Source organism: Anser brachyrhynchus (genome assembly GCF_964034855.1).
Source record: "Anser brachyrhynchus genome assembly, chromosome: 6".
Taxonomy (NCBI): domain Eukaryota; kingdom Metazoa; phylum Chordata; class Aves; order Anseriformes; family Anatidae; genus Anser; species Anser brachyrhynchus.
Window position 1 is genome coordinate 18,623,010 of NC_137700.1, and position 17,031 is coordinate 18,640,040.

At 38.7% G+C, this 17,031-nt stretch overlaps 1 non-coding gene across 44 annotated transcripts in view; it reads left to right on the plus strand.

The window, feature by feature from the left end:
* The window catches only part of LOC308197296, a 722,739-nt gene that overhangs the window by 560,284 nt on the left and 145,424 nt on the right, over nt 1-17,031 (plus strand). For 40 of the 44 annotated variants that reach the window (XR_013952725.1, XR_013952726.1, XR_013952751.1 and 37 more), the window contains 2 exons: nt 2,025-2,134; nt 3,912-4,055. This is a non-coding gene — a transcript (uncharacterized protein). Of the gene's footprint in view, nt 1-2,024; nt 2,160-3,911; nt 4,056-15,609; nt 15,645-17,031 lie in introns of those variants that run through there. The other 4 variants (XR_013952746.1, XR_013952747.1, XR_013952748.1 and 1 more) reach the window with 2 other exon arrangements.

A 17,031-nucleotide genomic window follows, 5' to 3' on the forward strand; every position in this document is an offset into this window, starting at 1 on the left:
AGAGTCATTCTTAAAATCTGTTAAAATGCCTTCAGCCTTTGAAACTGCAGGTAAGGAGCTGAGGAGAAAAATAAATTCATACCTAGAGTTTTTAATTAACTACAGGATGTCCGTATGACTAAGATCCCTTGTTGTTCTTAGGGAAATGATATGCTACCAATTAGATTTCTTTCCCTTTCTTAAAAGCTACTCAGTAAGCACAGTGATAGGCTCTTTGTTGTACAATATTAGATTATATTCCCAAAAGTATAACACAGCTGCTGTATCTGCAGAATTCAGGACTTTAATAAAGATGATTTATACTGTCTTTGAAAACAATGAAACCTATTTGGCAAGTACAATAGAATAATATGTCAGAGATTGATTTCTTAATATACTCTGAAAATTTGACTCCTCTTTAATGTATTATTTTACACTAATAGGTTAATGCAAGTATCATTCATACAATTTTGAACTACTTTCCCTCAAAAAGTATTTTAGAACAAAAAAATCTTTATTGATCAGATTTCGTTATTTCTGCCTTCTTTTTTATTTCTCTGTCCTCAAGCATCTAAGATTTTATTTTTCCCCTGTCAGAAATAGAAATCAGATGAATTATTTCTGTGGCTTAATTTTAAAACTGTTATTGATGCTGTTTGGAATATTTTGCTACAGTTCATTTGATACTGTGTAGAATAACTTTGTATCACACGTGGGGGGGGAGTGAAACTAAAATTAAGTAGTAGTTAAAAGTTCATTGACTGTACATAACAGCTGCCCTGTTAATGATGATGATTTATAGCTTCCAGCTTCTTCGAGTTTACAGTTACTGAAGTTAGTATCAAGTGTTTTATTTGAAGTCACCCAGGAGATAAGTTACTCAGTATGTATTCAAACATATTTAAGCACCTCGATAGCTTTTTTTGTGGGTTGCTATCCATCACTGGAAAGCACTCGACAAAAAATTCAGTGTCTTAGAAGGACAGGTTTCCAATAACTATAAGGCTCAAACCAGCATGGAGAAATAGGTGTAGTCTTCAAGACAGATGATGTAATTGATTTTTTATTTTATTTTATTTTATTTTTGAGTGGCTTCTTAATGTTAGTTTATAATGCCATGATTTTTCTGACTGCTCTTACTAATTCATTGCATATTGTGATAGTGGAAAAAATAGCAGCACAAGCATTCCCAGCATGTTCCATCTCAGGGTTCTTTTCTACAGTGTTCCGTGCAGAACATCATTCATGAAAAAGATGTTTCTGCTGCCTATGGATGCTCCAAAAGTATAATACCACCTTTGGTACTGTGGTTCAAAAAGTTCCACGTAAACCAAGCTAGGAAGAGGGTTTTAATAACCATGCTTTTTGTTGTTGTTTTCTAGAAAGTTACTTTGCTATTCTCAGCTTCTTTGTGGTATTTCTGAAGGCACTAGATTTGCCCTAACTAGTGCTATACCCAAAATAAATGTGTGATGATTTTTTTATTTTTTTTTATCTCACTAGAATTCTTTAGGCTCTAAAAGGGATGTTTGTTTGAAGGCTTTCTGGCAATGGCATTTAATAATGTTTGGGTGTTTTTCTGTTTCAGATCATTTTAATTAATTATTTAAAATGTTTTGGGTTTCAATTCTGACGAATATATATTGCGTGCAAATGGTGATCTTGGTTTACTCAATTGTTTTGAAAGAGAAGAAATTTTAATTACTTTCTGTAATTAATACAACAGAGGTTAGAAGCATCCAGTTTTCAGCAGATGTTTTTCTAGGTCAAAAATTCATAGGCATATCATTTTTCTTCTCTGTTTTTGAAGATGATTGTTTATAGTGTGACATTTTGTCTCAATAAATAAATTATTGTCTATTATATTTTGTTTCTTTCCAGAGGATCTGATTATGACTCTTATCCTGCAGTTTTGCAAATATATAAGCTTTAATACTTAAAAATGAGATTCTCAGGTCATCCGCTGTTATTTCCAGCACAACTGAGTAGGAATGCATATAGGGCTTTATGTGATTTATCTCTCTTTCACTTGTCTGTATTCTTAGGTGGAATGGCTGTACTACAGTCTCAAGACTGTTTTGAATTGTCCTGAAAGACCTAGTCAGCAGAGTAAAAGCGAAGTCCTCTTTGGCTGCAGAAAAGAAAAGAAGTGAAGGTTTGTGGTATCCTCTTGCTGGTGTGTAAGTAATTACCCACTGCATAAATCAGAGGTGGATATGACTCAAGATGTCCTATAGTCCATTTGTCTGCCCTGTGAGTGTCATACTTGGATTAAAATGTCAGTATTACGCAGTATTTTGTAAGTTGTCACTCATAATATCTATAGCAGGGAGCCCTTAGACTGCTAGAGCAGTTTAAATAACATGGATACGTTCTGCAAGTGCTAGGTCCTATGCTCGTTTCTTTATTAACGTGGCTGGTAATGGCAAAGGAACTGAAGACCTTGTGATTATTTAAGCTTTTCCTTCCAGTGGGCTCTTGAAAACGAGTGTCTTTGATAATATTAAAAGTGTTGCTAATGTTCCTTTCTTGTTGAGCACTGGCAAAAATCCCACCTGCCACAGGAGCTCCAGAAGAGGCTGACAGAAGTGCATGCCACCTGAAAGTAGCTATGTAATCTGGGTTAGAGTTGTTCACGTACTCTTGTAAACAGCATTAACCTGTTACCAGTGATGAGTCTTACTTGGATGAATATACGGAGTTCTGAGGCGCTTTAAGAAACATAAAACTGAATATGCTGTTTGAATAACTTTTTATGTAAACAAACGTCTATAATGAAGTATATATACCTATATAAGAGTACATTTAAGAAGGTGTTTATCATAATTGTGAGTAGTAAGATCTCAGCAAAAACACTGCTATGTGATTTGTATCCTTACAACTCAGCAGCTATAATGAAGCTTTTCTGTGCCAAGCACTAGAATATAAGTTCATATTATGAATTTTAAGGAAAAAGAATGCAACTCCTGCTTTAAACTGTAGAAGAGAATTTTTAACATCCCCAAGTTGTTTTCTTAAAATAGGTTGTTATAATAATGCTGTGATTAAATGGTACAACTTTGCTGAAATACACAATTTAGAACACAGTTGTCAGCTTTGGGAATTAATCTTTTAATTTTTGCCCAGGAAAGCCTTGGCACATTTGCATATTACACAACTGATATATATATATATATATGTATTGTTTTAATCATTGCTAGAAAGGTGGTTTAGATGCATCAGAGAATTTACCTATGTACCTGTTATTGCAAGCAGGGTTTAGGACACCCAGGTGTATCTAAAAAAAAAAAAAAAAAAAAAAGTGGTTTTTGAAAATGATATGCACAAGGACTGGATAGAGAAAATAGTCTAATTCTAGCCTGCGATACTGATGAGGCCAAAATCTAATCTGGTTTTGTACTAATAAATTGCAGAATACCTTAGCAGAATTTCACTAGATAGTTCATAGACCCTCCATGCACTTTACACAAGATCCACAAATAATTCGTATAAGCTGAATGTGATAAAGTGTATGCTTTATGCTCAGCTGAAGAGATTTAACATGGAACCAAATTATCTCTTCCAGGTCTGACTGGGTAGCCAGTTAGGAACAGCTGCTGGGAACTGTGGTGTGATAGAGCTGAGAGGAGTTTCAAAAAGACCAAAAAAAAAAAAAAAAAAGGTCATGCAGCAGTGGTAGGAACAACATGGACAAACTACAAAGGCAGGAAAAAGTGTTCTGTTCTTCGGTTATTGAACAAGAACAAGGAGGGGAGTCCATAATTAAAGGTTCCTTTGTTCTGTGTCACAGGGAATGGGATGTGAGAACTGCAGAGCTAATGGGCTGAGAATTCCTGTGTCCTAAGATTGCAGAGGGACACCATACTGTGTATGTGACCCCTCTGGTCTTTGGGTTATGATTTAGTCACAACACTTTTTCCCCCAACTTTCAGGCCCACTTCCTCTGGATGGGAAGACAGATGATCAAGTGACATCTGCACTAAGTCTAGCAGTTCTCACTCAGAGGATTCTGTTGGTGCCTTATCCGTCCTGGATGATGTAAAGATTCTACAGAGAGTGCTAAGAACTTCAAGCAGGTAAGTGATTCTGAGAATGTGTGTCAGCCAGTGAAACTTGGACAAGCATGTGTATTTGGAAAGTTGTAGGGGCGGCTGCTGAACTACAGAGGCAATTAGTCTGACCAGCTACGCAGATCTCAGCATCTTGGAGGTAAGCTGAGGAGAAGCTTCTACTTGTGATTTCGCAGGCTTTGTGTACTAACCCACAGCAAATAGGAAACATGTAATGCGTGCTTTCTATAGTGTCTATTTGCCTATAACCTTTGCTCTTTTGTAAAACTTTGTTATGCATAATCTTTACACTGTTAAAGGTCCCTCTTTCTTGAAAAAAAGAAATCTGTTATTTATTCAAAACAATACTCTGTTAATTTCTGAGGCTGTAGGCTCAGTATCACAGGGCAAGAATGACAGGAAAGCTAAGCAGAATTGTAACAGCATAAATCTGTGATGCATTTATTTATAATGATGTTATATTTATAGTGATGCATATATTTATTAAAGGCTAGGACAGAAAAAAGAAAACTTTTCCCTTTAATTTGTCTTTCCAAGCCTACTGGTGGCTGAGAATACAGTTTGTACTGAGTATGCTTTCTGAAGGGAAAGATGTGCTGGATGCACCCACTGATTTGACAGAAGCAGTAGCAGTTCCTGTGGCTTCAGTAAAGAGTAAGAGAGAGGTGATAAGTAGGGTCTTCCATAGAAAAGGTGCAGCTTAAACTGCGTAAGGAATGACCACAATAAAAAAATTGCTTTTATGTTTATAATCTGATCAGCCTTTTGCTACTTGCTTTATGGCTATATTAAGCCCTTACTAAGTGTCTTAGTTTAATATCATATATGCTATCTTTATGCTGTGTGTTTGGATTTCACGTGTCATCTCCATCCTACGATGTAAGTATGCATAATCACATCATGATTTTTATGTGAATGATAAATTGCAAGATGAATGGTTTAAAAAGATTGAAAAAAACCAAGAAAAGTACATTTTAATATAAAGTAGATTGCCCTACAGAAGGTTATGGAGTGGCATAATACAAATAATTTTAACATTTCTGGATATGAGGTTTTTAAACAACCACTTCTACAATAACTGTATTTTCATGTTCAGTCAGTGCAATGTACTGTGCTGGTACCTTACCTACCCTCACATTTCTTTCCCCTGTGTATCAGCAAGAGTGAGGGGAAACATCTTTGGGCAAAGTACTTGGGGGAAAAAAGAATACTAAAGAAATGATATATGTCACCTTGCCATCATAGGCATGTTCTTTAAAGCTCTGATGCACAACTTACTGAATGTGGGCCATCTATTCAGCCTCTGCAGAATCCCATTGCCTTCTGGAATAGTCAGCTTGGGCACAGTGATGTGACCATAAAGCAAACTGCTGTGCAAGGGCTGGAAATATCACCGGCTGTATTCCATTGCTTTGGTTCTAAGGGCATGAAAATAATGAAAGCTGGAGTAAGTGTAAGCAATCTGAAAAAAAAAACCCACAATGTCAGAGTTTCCCTATATTTAAAAAAATATTCTACCCCTATATTTCTTGATTCTTCTTTTCTCTTTGTGTATTACTAAACCTAGGCTGAAAGATGAGAGAAAAAAAATAAAAGGGGGGGCAGAGAAATCAAGCATGGTTTTTCTACTTAAAATGAATGCAAAGGCTCTTGATGACTTCGGTGGGTGCATCTCTGTTTGTACTTTGCTTTCAAATAAGTGTGCCTTTGAAGCAAATCTGATCACCACCACTTACTGTGCTCTGGTTTGCATTATGAAGTGATCTTAGACAAACTGAGTTTCTTTTGTGCTAGGTTGAACCGAAGGATGCATTCCAGAAGTATGCCTAGCGCATACAAACCTCAAATCAACATTTAGACCAAGAGATAAGAGAAGGGCTGATCTGGAAAAAAAAAAAAAAATCAGATTTAACAGATGTAATGTGGATGCGCAGTTCTATGTGCAGCTGTTTCATATTATAAGCCTTCTCCTGCTAGGCCACAATATTTGTGAATACAGACGTGAGCCATGAATGCAGGTTTGGCCTATGTATCCTTGTTGAAAGGCACTATTCTTTTTGATGCTTTAGCAGCTTCTTAAGAAAACCGTGAGTGTTGTGATGGCTTACAGAAATTGGGAGCAATTCAGTCCAGTTTTAAATTGAAATTGAAGTCATCAAAAGGAAGGAAATACCTGAAATTAATTTGAAACTGTAATTCATCTTCTAAGTTTAAAAATATTGTAGATGATAATTTAGAGGTTCCTTGTCTGGAAGTGTTATTACCAAGCACCATCAATGTGCTTGAATGGTTAAAATGTAAAAATGTTGGATAATAGGACTTTTTCTGCATTCATGTCTTTGCAGGACTGATTTACCATCACAAATCAAATATTCTGCTTAGAGTTAAGTAGCTAGGCTGGATTTGCATTCTTTCTGTTTCTTTAATTACATCTTTATTCAGTTATGGAGGGGGCTTATAAATAAGTTTCAAAGTTGGACAGCTATCTTTTATGACAGGAAACTGGAAGAGATACATGGTATATGTTTTTATGCATTAAATGAGTTTTGTGCAGTCTTACAGCATATGACCTTCTAATTGTGACCACTTAAAAATTTATTATTAGTGATCTCAATTTATTAGAGATAACGTTAAAAAAAATCAAGGGCATAAAAAGACGTCACATAGCATGTGTTTGCTCATTAGATATGACAGTAACTCTGCTGGGGAAATTAATACTGATATGTATATTGAAACAGAAATACACTGGAGAGGAACAGAGGCTGAGTGCTGTTCTTTGCCAGTGTTAATGATGAGAAGATAAAACATGAATGCGTATTGACTACAACTTCCCATACACTAAGTATGTTTCATTTCTTGGTAGGTTCCTCCATGTACCATTTGAGTTCCCTGAGACAAATGGCGTTACCAGTAATATTCCCATACTCATGTACTTTCTTGCACTACTTGATATAGTTAATGCAGTAAAGCCTTCAGAATGGAGTCATTTTTCCTAGCTATGATTATACTACAAAATCTGTGAGATATGCTGCAGCCTATGCAGACTTCATAGTGTACATGAAGGCAGGGGCACTCAATATACGTATTGGGCATTACGCAAATGCCTCCATTTTTCTGGCTTTATTTGTGGGGTACGCAAATCTGTGTCACTGTTGCTGTTTCTGGTAGCAAGCCAGCAGTTCTTGTTTACCAGGCAGGAGTAAGGCAGGAGGCTGTTTTGCCAAATTTTTTGTTGTTTAGCTCTTAATTCAGAGCTCTTAATGTTTAGCTCTTAATTTAGAGAATTTAGAGCTGTACTAAACTGTACATTTTAGTTGCATTTTAAAAGTATTTGCGTATATTTTGACCTAGTGAGTTTCTTTTACCACTGTACTCTCACTTCTTGGCCTGTTATCTCCAGCTGAGTACCTCTGAAGTGTTTGTACGCTAACATGTGCAGCATGGGGATTAAACAGGAGGAATTGGAAACCTGTGTGCAGTTGAAGTGTTATTGGGATCATAGAGAGGTGGTGAGATTAGCTTACATGACTGCAATGCTGTGGTGTATGGATCCAGGCTGTGGGGGAAGGACAGGCCAGGAAGGTGAGCAGGGGAAGGTGCTGTTGATGTGAGAGCAGCTGGAATATGTGATGCTCTGCCTAGGGAGGCAGGGTCATGAGCCAGCTGGAAGTTAATGGTTTAGGATTAGGGGTAAACCAATGTGGGTGACCGTGTGATGGGTGTTGGCTACAAACTCTCTGACCAAGCAAACATAGGATATGACATTTTCCTTATGGTGGAAGAAGCCACACGTTTGCAGGCCATACTCCTTGCAGCGTTCTTTAACCTCATTGTCATCTTCTGGAAGATCAATACAACAGGACACAAGAAATCCAACTGGTCTCATGGCTTCAGTGACCACGAAATGGCGGAGTTCAGGATCGTCAGAGGAGGGAGCAAGGCAAATAGCAGGATCACAACCATTGATCTCAAGAAACCAGTCTGGCCTGTTGAGAGATTTACATGGAACAATCCCATGGGATATGTTCCTGAATAGAAGAGGGGCCTGGGAGAGCTGTTTTTCTTTTTTTTTTCCCCTCAAGAATCATGTCCTCCAAGCTCAAGAATCATAGAATATCCTGAGTTGGAAGGGACCCATAAGGATCATCAAGTCCAACTCCTGGCACCGCACAGGTCTGCCCAAAAGTTTAGACCATGTGTCTAAGTGCACAGTCCAATCTCTTCTTAAATTCAGACAGGCTTGGTGCAGTGACTACTTCACTGGGGAGCCTGTTCCAGTGTGCGACCACCCTCTCGGTGAAGAACCTCTTCCTGATGTCCAGCCTAAACTTCCCCTGCCTCAGATTAACACTGTTCCCGCGGATCCTGTCACTGGTGATAATGGAGAATAGGTCACCTGCCCCTCCACTCCCCCTCATGAGGAAGTTGTAGACCACGATGAGGTCCCCCCTCAGCCTCCTCTTCTCCAGGCTGAACAGGCCCAGTGACCTCAGCCGCTCCTCATATGTCTTCCCTTCTAGGCCCTTCACCATCTTCGTTGCCCTCCTCTGGACGCTCTCCAACAGTTTCACGTCCTTTTGTACTGTGGTGCCCAGAACTGCACACAGTACTTGAGGTGAGGCCGCACCAGCGCAGAGCAGAGGGACAACCACTTCCCTCGACCGACTAGCAATGCCGTGCTTGATGCACCCCAGGATACGGTTGGACCTCCTGGCTGCCAGGGCACACTGCTGGCTCATATTCAACTTGCTGTCGACCACAACCCCCAGATCGCTCTCTGCGGGGCTGCTCTCCAGCATCTCGTTGCCCAGTCTGTACGTATAGCCAGGGTTGCCCTGTCCCAGGTGCAGGACCCAGCACTTGAATGGTCCGCACTGACATGTAGGGTATTGAGCAGAGGTGGCAGAAGACCCTTCCGGATGAGCAAGAAGGTTCTGACAAAATGTAAACATGAAAAGGAAACCCATAAGGTGGAAGCATGGTTATGTCACCTGGAAGGAATAAAGAGACAGCCCAACTATGGTTAAATCTGGCAAAAGACCTGAACGGCAACAAGAAAAGTTTTTATAGGCTTGCCAGAAGCAAAAGGGAAGAGTAAGGTGAATGTGATTCCACTGCTGAATAGGCTAGGGGACCTGGCAACAAAGGACATGGAAGAGGTTGAGATTGTCACTGCCTTCTTCATCTCAAGTTCTAAGAGTAAGATTCAGAAATCCCTGGAAGATGCTCAAAACCTGACTGCACATGGACCTGAACAGTCAGATCAAGCTGCCCCTGCATTGAGCAGGGGAGTTGGTCAGTTGGTCTAGACAATTTCCAGAGGTCCTTTCCAACCTCGATGGTTCTGTGATTTGGCTGCTTATGAGAAGCATGATGAAATAATAGCATGAAGTATAGGTAGTTGTAGAATCAAACTTGCAGACTGGCCACAGCTGTGGAGAGAGGTGAAAAAAAATGCTGAGGGGCAGATTTAGTTGCATAAAGCCTGCTTGGTTTTAAACATAAAAAAGTCTCAATAATTAAGAACAGTAAGTATGTTACGAATCAGTGATATAATGAACATCTTGGCTGGTTACTGCCTATATGGACAAGTGCTTCATCTGCATTGGGATTCTCCAGGAGAACAGCACATAGGACACTGCTGATATAGTTTCCTTTCATGTCAGTTTCTTTACTTTGTTCTTAGTTCTGTTCTTCTGAAAGTTGGATCAGATATAAGCAACTCCCACTACAAAAGTTCCCATAGCAACATCACTTAGGAATTATGAATAAACTGCATGCCATCAGCAGATTCCTAGTTTAGATGCAGCTGTGCTGACTGCTGTTTTTGCTGGCTTAGTTTATGGTGGTTGGGAGCATAGGAGCTTCAGCTATCTACACCAACAGAAGAAAACCTCTTTTAATATGCATGGTACCTCCAGCAGAAGGACCTGTTGCTTTAGCTATACTGATGTAACTGTTAGGAATCAAAACTTGATCAGTGCAGGAAGTCTCTAGGATTTTAAGTGCCTTGAAGTGTAAGGAATATAGATCCCTTTTGCCCTGTATTCATGAATGTGAGAAACAAAGTTGTGTTTTTGCAGTAGAAAGTGTTTTTGCAGTAGAAAGTGTTTTTGCAGTGAGATTTTTCTCACATGTAGTACCTTTAGGACCGTGGAGGACCTGGCTTCTGTGCTCTAAAGTGATACTTCTAACAACACATGCTGGTTACATGCAAAAAAATGTTTTAGTAGTGAGTAGAAACAATCTTCTGTCCCCTCACTTTTATCAGATGATGATCTATGACCCAAAAGGTCACAGCAGTCGATCAGAGCCACTACACTATTGAAGCACCAGTTCCCTGGATGTGAGGATCTGAATAAAAAGCTGCGAGTATCTTTCTTTTTTATTTATTTAACTTGGTATAGAAAAATTGTTCCTAGCCCAAAATTAATTGCCAACAGGTTTGTCTTTGTTTTTGCCTTTCAGGTTTGTTCATAAGCATTAGCCAGAAACTTAAGCCTTCCTCTAATATTCATTCTTGCATTCCTCTTATTATTGGGTTATAGGTCCTTATAACCTCACCCCCAAAAAGCAGAAGCTGTACTCTTAGCAGGTCACTGGCAAACAGTGAGCCTTAATTATTTTAAGCATATGTAAGGATGGTGAAATAAAACCTATTTTTTCTGTATCTGCTTTTTGAACATTATGACCAGGATGTTTTTTCCTCTCCACTAGGCAAGAAAGTGGAAATCAAGCAAACCGCTGAAAATTTCTACTTTAGCAGCGTAACCAAGTCTTTGTTACCATTATCCTCTCTGCAGCAGATTCAAAGGGGCATGTGTAGTCTTTTGCTACTTCTTTATTGGTGTCACAACCAGTCTAATTCAAGAATTTCATAATTTTTTGTAACTTAAGCTGCTAGAATAGTAATGGAGTATATGCTTTCTTATGATCGAAGGGGTGTAGATCAAGGAGATGGCTCAAAATTAGTTTCATAGAAATAGCAGAGGAGTGTTTAGTGTGTAAAAATTTCTATTTTTCTTGTAGGGTAATACTGACTCTTAGCAGTACCTGGCTTACTAATGGTAAGTTTGAGACCCCTCTGATAACACATTTGAATGCTCAGATTCTTATTTATTTATTTTTAACAGAAGCTACTTTCATGCTATATGGTTAAGGTCATCAGATAGTACTCAAATTCATGATTTATATGAAGTTCTCCTATAAGGTCAGGTTAGCAGGGTCCATAGGAATGTTTGTTTGAGGACAGATATTTTGTGCACTTGGAGAATGGAAAAATTACTCAGTGTCTCCCTTTTTCATTCTGTTAGTCTTTTTATAAACAACTCTAATGGTCTAACTTTACATGTCTATCAGTATCCTAATAAACTGAAGGAATAAGCACTCTGCAAAACAGATTCTGGTATCTTTTTAACAGACAATGGAGTTAAATGAAAAATTCTTGTTGTTTATACTGGCATTGTTTTCTGGTTTGAGGATTGCCATCTCTGGCTCACATCATCAGTTTCTGCAGAAGAGAAAAGTCATTCTCAAAAGAAGCCTGTGAACTCCAGGTCAATGTAGTTAGTTCTGCTGGCAACAGGAGGAAAAAGCTATTGCTCAGCTGTGGAAATAGAGGGAAAGGTGTCATAAATTTTTATATTGTCCTTCAGCATCCAAGTCTATAATAATCTCTAGAAATTTCTTGGTAATTACTCTAAAGTAGCCTGTGAAGGCAATTTGAATTGAGTACTGTCGTGTCAAAAAGGGAGCTATAATAGGGAGAGAAAATATTTGCCTGTATGTTTATGTACATGTCCACACACGGGTGTGCATGCTGTGGTTGCCTCAAGTGTACTTGTGTAGCGTAGATACTGTCAGCTTTGGTACAGTTACAAGGACTGTTTGTTTATTCTGATTATTGCCAGGGTAGACAAAGGCCTCTAGTGCTGCCAAATGAGTTATTTTCAAAGCAAGCGGTATTCACTCTGCTTAGATGTTGGTGACCTCTCCTCTGCTAACGTTTAACTTCTCCAGATAAGCCTGGAGTTACCTGGAAGTCAAGGGAAATGCAGTAGTATTAGTGATGAAAACTGAATGTAGTTTCTACCTTTGCTAATGAATTACATAAACATGGCTTTCTCCTGAGCAGGTGAATGAGGTATAAATTATTTTGGATAGCATTCCTAAAATGAACACAGGAGTTTGCAATATTTTGTGGAGGTAGTAAAAATTAAGGAGGCATTGTATGAGGTGCCTATCAATCCATCACCTTCCAGCTGTGAGATAAGTGTGTGCATTTGACAAGAATCTTTCCTACTGGCTTGCTCTGCTCAAGTAAAGACAATGATTTGAAGCCCCTCAGCAGAGGATACGTTTATGCCATATGAATGTCATACTAGTTATCCATTTCATGTTGGGAATTTAATTAACAGAATATGGACTTTCAGAAGACAAAGTATATACAAATCTCTCTTGTGGGAGAGAAATTGTTTTTACTTACACTGAAATTTTCAAATGTTAGAAGTTGTTCTGTATGGTAAAAGAGCTCTGTATTTTTCATTTGTTTCCAATACATTTTATTATTTAATAGAGTTCTTTTTATAGACATGCTCTATAATTTATTACTATATAGTGGGAGCATATATTAGATTTTGTAGTTGAAGTAACATGGATACTTAATTTTAGAATAAGAGAGTAAATTCAGAAGTAAGCATGGCCATAGAGTTTCTGTAGTAAGTTTATGTTAACAAACAGATTTTTCTTAAACCCAAGAAATGGTTTATGATTTGGTAGTGGCCTGTGGCAGCTAGTGCCACTCATTCCAGAGGAAATGATGGCAAATGGAGAGGAAGATGCATACCAGTCTCCTGTAGTGCAGTTGCTGCCTCGTGTATTCACAAAGATATGTAATGCTAATGCAGGCAAATAGACTGCAGAGATAGCTATTGTCCATCTACTGTTCTCTAACGAAATGATAAAATTGAGTAAGAAAGAATCATCTAGGTAGAAAAGCAATCAGTTCAAGACAGTATAGTAGTCATATGGGGGCAGAGGGGAGGACATCAGAAAAGGTCAGCTAAGAATCTTGCAGGGAATTGTAATAATGGCATTATAAAATCCCTTATCTCAAAGGCACTTCAGGTTTATTCCTGAGGACCTCATTCAACCATTACACACAAAAAAATTTTAGCCAAAAAAAAAGGTTTTGGATAGTGTCAGTTCAGCTTGTAAGAGGGGAAGAGCTCATGCATAGATACCAGTCATTTGCTCTTCTGCCCTGAGGTTCTAGTACTGTGTCTTTGATTATTGTAGGCTTCAAATGGGCAAAAGCCTGGTTGGCTCTGCCTGGCTGCGTTTCATCTGTTTTCCATAATCTTGTTTTGGTAAAATACAAAGAAAGTAGAGCTAATTATGACAGACTAAATGTGCAAATGTAGAAAGTGAGTATTTTGGTCTAATTTGGAACGTACTTTCCAAAAGGAAAATGAGTAGTGAATTGGCTAGCTATTGGGTAAGTCCTTTTAGGCATGTGGGAGCAGTGCCGTCGCAGGTATAGGACTGCATGGCGCAGGTGAAACTCCAGCTGGGAAACACTTATTGCACAAGTAGTTTGGAATGCAGGGAAAGTGTAAAGACTGCACGCTACTGGAATGCTGAAGGAAGGACCATTAGAGAATGCTGCTGTCCTTCCCCATTTCCTGCTTCCTGATTAGTGCCTGGAGCAAGCCCCTTGAATCAAAATGTAGGCCAAAGCAAGGTTGATTTGACTTCCCATGTGACCCAGAGAAGCATTCAGACTATACTACAATATATGGGTCCATGATTGCTTTCTACTTTGTTTCAGTCAAGCACAGCTCTCAAGAAATAAAGCACCTACACCATAGTAAGTTGTAATGGCATTATGCCTGGGAATTTACGTTACGCTTCAGCCCTCAGTTACTTAGCCTGAGAAGTGTGTACTGGCTGTATATGATTATATAACATACTTCATAAAAGAAAATCTCTGAAGAGGAATTACGAAGGTATAAGTAGACTGCTGCTGTATTGGAAACAATTTTCTAGATGGACCTCTGTATCAGTGGAGGGCCATTGTGAAGTATAAAGTGGAGTGGTTTGTCTCCAAGCTGTATGTTAAAGCAAGAGCTGCCTTTCTGAAAATGTACTAGAAGTAACCCTTTGTGCTGAATTTCAAAAGCACTTGATCTCAGCTCAATGCTGATCCTATCCAAGTTTGTGGCAACAGGACTAGCCCAGCAGTGAACTGTTCTGGAGTTATTCACCACCACCTCCCAAGCTTCCAGCACTGTGTTACAGAGAGAAGTCCTTTGTCTGTAGAGGAGTGCTAGGCAGCTGTTAGTTCTTATACAGTTCTATTTAGAACTTTAATAATCGATAACTGTAATTCACCCTTAATTCTGCTGCACATAAACCATTCAAGCTGTGCTCTAGCAGTTTATGCCATTGTTGGACTCATACAGTGAATTACAACCTTTGTTCAGTGAGCAGGACGGCTGATAGCTGGCTCTGTAGTTTACTTCTTGGAATTTTATATTTAATAGAATTATAAACAGATGTTTTTTAATATTGGAGAAAAATCAATCCAAACTTTTGGAAACTTTGTTCTCATTTGAGCCTTTTGTAATCACTGTATAAACTATACTTGTTTCTGTCATCTAAATTGAAAGAGAAAGAAGTGCTGTGGCAACCATATTTAATCCTTAAATTAAAGGAGAGGACAATGAAAAGTAAGAATAAGTGGTTTCTAAAACCTTATGACAGCCTGTGAATTTTACAAGTGAATAATTGAATACCTTTTCTCCTTGAAGGCCAAATGCTTCTTGCCTAATCTCTCATGTTTTCATGTGGACCCATAATAGGATCCCTTGTGAGTCATGTAGGGTCTTACTTTCTGTTTTTGTTGTTTATTTTAATCAGTTTTCATATATAATGACTTCTCTTTTGTTTCCAGCTGCTTCAACTGACCAGCTACCAGAATGTAAAGTAGCACTAACACAAGATCTCTTTGTCACTGTGATCTTTACCACTCAACCTACTTGAGTGGCCCACCTATAAGATAAAAATTGTAGACAATGCTTAAGAAATGTTCCCCCTATCTTTTTCATACTACAGGGTGGGTCTGTCTGGTACTTATGCACTCATGCTCTCTATTGCAAGCAGGTGCTCTCTCTCCTTCCATTTCTGACTTATGTTTGTCAGAAAATTTGTAAATGCAGTGAAAGAGTTTAGATACCTAATTTAGGTACTGTCCTGGTTCCAGTTAGGACAGAGTTAATTTTCCTCCTAGTAGCTGGTAGGGTGCTATGTTTTGGATTAGGATGAGAAGAGCGCTGATAACATGCTGATGTTTTAATTGTTGCAGAGCAGTGTTTACACCAGGCCAAGGACTTTTTGGCTTCTCGCTCTGTCCTGCCAGCAAGCAGGCTGGGGGTGCAGCAGGAGCTGGGAGGGGACAGACCCAGGACAGCTGACCCAAACTGGCCAAAGGGGTATTCCATACCATCTGACGTCATGCTAAACAATATATAGGGGTGGCTGGCCGGGGTGGGGGGCCGGCTGCTCGGGGATAGGCTGGGCATCGGTCAGCGGGTGGTGAGCAATTGCATTGTGCATCACTTGTTTCTTACACATTATTATTATTAATACTATTATCATTATCACTATTATTATTATTGTTATTATTATTTTCCTGTCTTAATAAACTGTCTTTATCTCAACTCACTGGCTTCACTTTCCCATTTCTCTCCCCCATCCCAGAGAGGGAGGGGGGAGGGTGAGCAAACGGCTGCGTGGTGTTTAGCTGCCAGCTGGGTTAAACCACAACAGGTACCTAATTCCTTTTCAGAATTGTCTTCCATGCCTCAGTGTTTCTATTTCCCCTTTAACCCAGATACAGTTTTAAAAACGGACGAAGCTTTCCAATGGTTTTGGTGGAAATTTCCATGTGTAAGAATTAGTTTATTGTCTCTGTCACTTTAAATAAATTGGACTTTTAAATTTAGAATATTGCCATTTATTTTTAATATGTAAGATAGTGTGCTTTGTGAACGAGAAACCATGGCTTTTAATTACTCTAGTATTTGTTTAATTTCTTAGTAATCACTACAGCAAATTCTGATGGATCATAGCATTTTTGCTTTTCTTTCTTTTTTTTACCTTATCTCCTGTGTTTGAGTTAGTAATGTGTAATTTTTTGCTTTCTGCACTGTCATTCTGGAGTTCTCATCCATGTGGTGATATTGGCAGGATTTATGAGTAACTGGCATTGTGTCTTAAGGAAAATGGGGTTGTAATATGTTTTGAAATACTATCATCACATCTTAAGAGATACGTAAAATGATGACATGAAGTGCTTTGGTGGGCCCTGTTGTAAAACTCTTAAAAATGTGAACAAAAAGAAGAGAGGGCCTGCTATGATTAGAGTATATGTAAATGCAGTGCAAAGGGTACAGTCCAGGAGCCAATTTATAAAATTTATAGTCAGTCACTAAGTGTGTTTGAAATAATGAATTCAAGGAGAGGGCATAAAACCGTTAAGACTAGAAACCGAGTGAGGATTTTTCATTATCTACTGTCAGGTCTTTCCATATGAAAGCATTAGAAGCTTTGGCAGGGGGTTTGGACTAGATGATCTTCAGAGGTCCCTTCCAACCCCAGCCATTCTGTGGTTCTGTTATATAAATTAGATTGTCACAGTCTCACTAAAGACACCATGAATGGTGCATTTCAAGGAGATCCCCAAAGTACCACCTTAGGTACTTGTGGAATGGCCATGTAGTGCAATGGCGTCATTAGAAATTGAGCCCCCAAAGAGATGCATGACTCAACTTTTAAGCACTTGAGGTTTATGCAGTCCAGAAAACACCTTCAAACTAAACAGCAATGTTTGTCATTTATATTTCTCTACTAGATCTTGGAAGAATACTACATGATTTTATATACTAGTAGAGAAGGTAATATTCTTATTGTGACTCTTTAG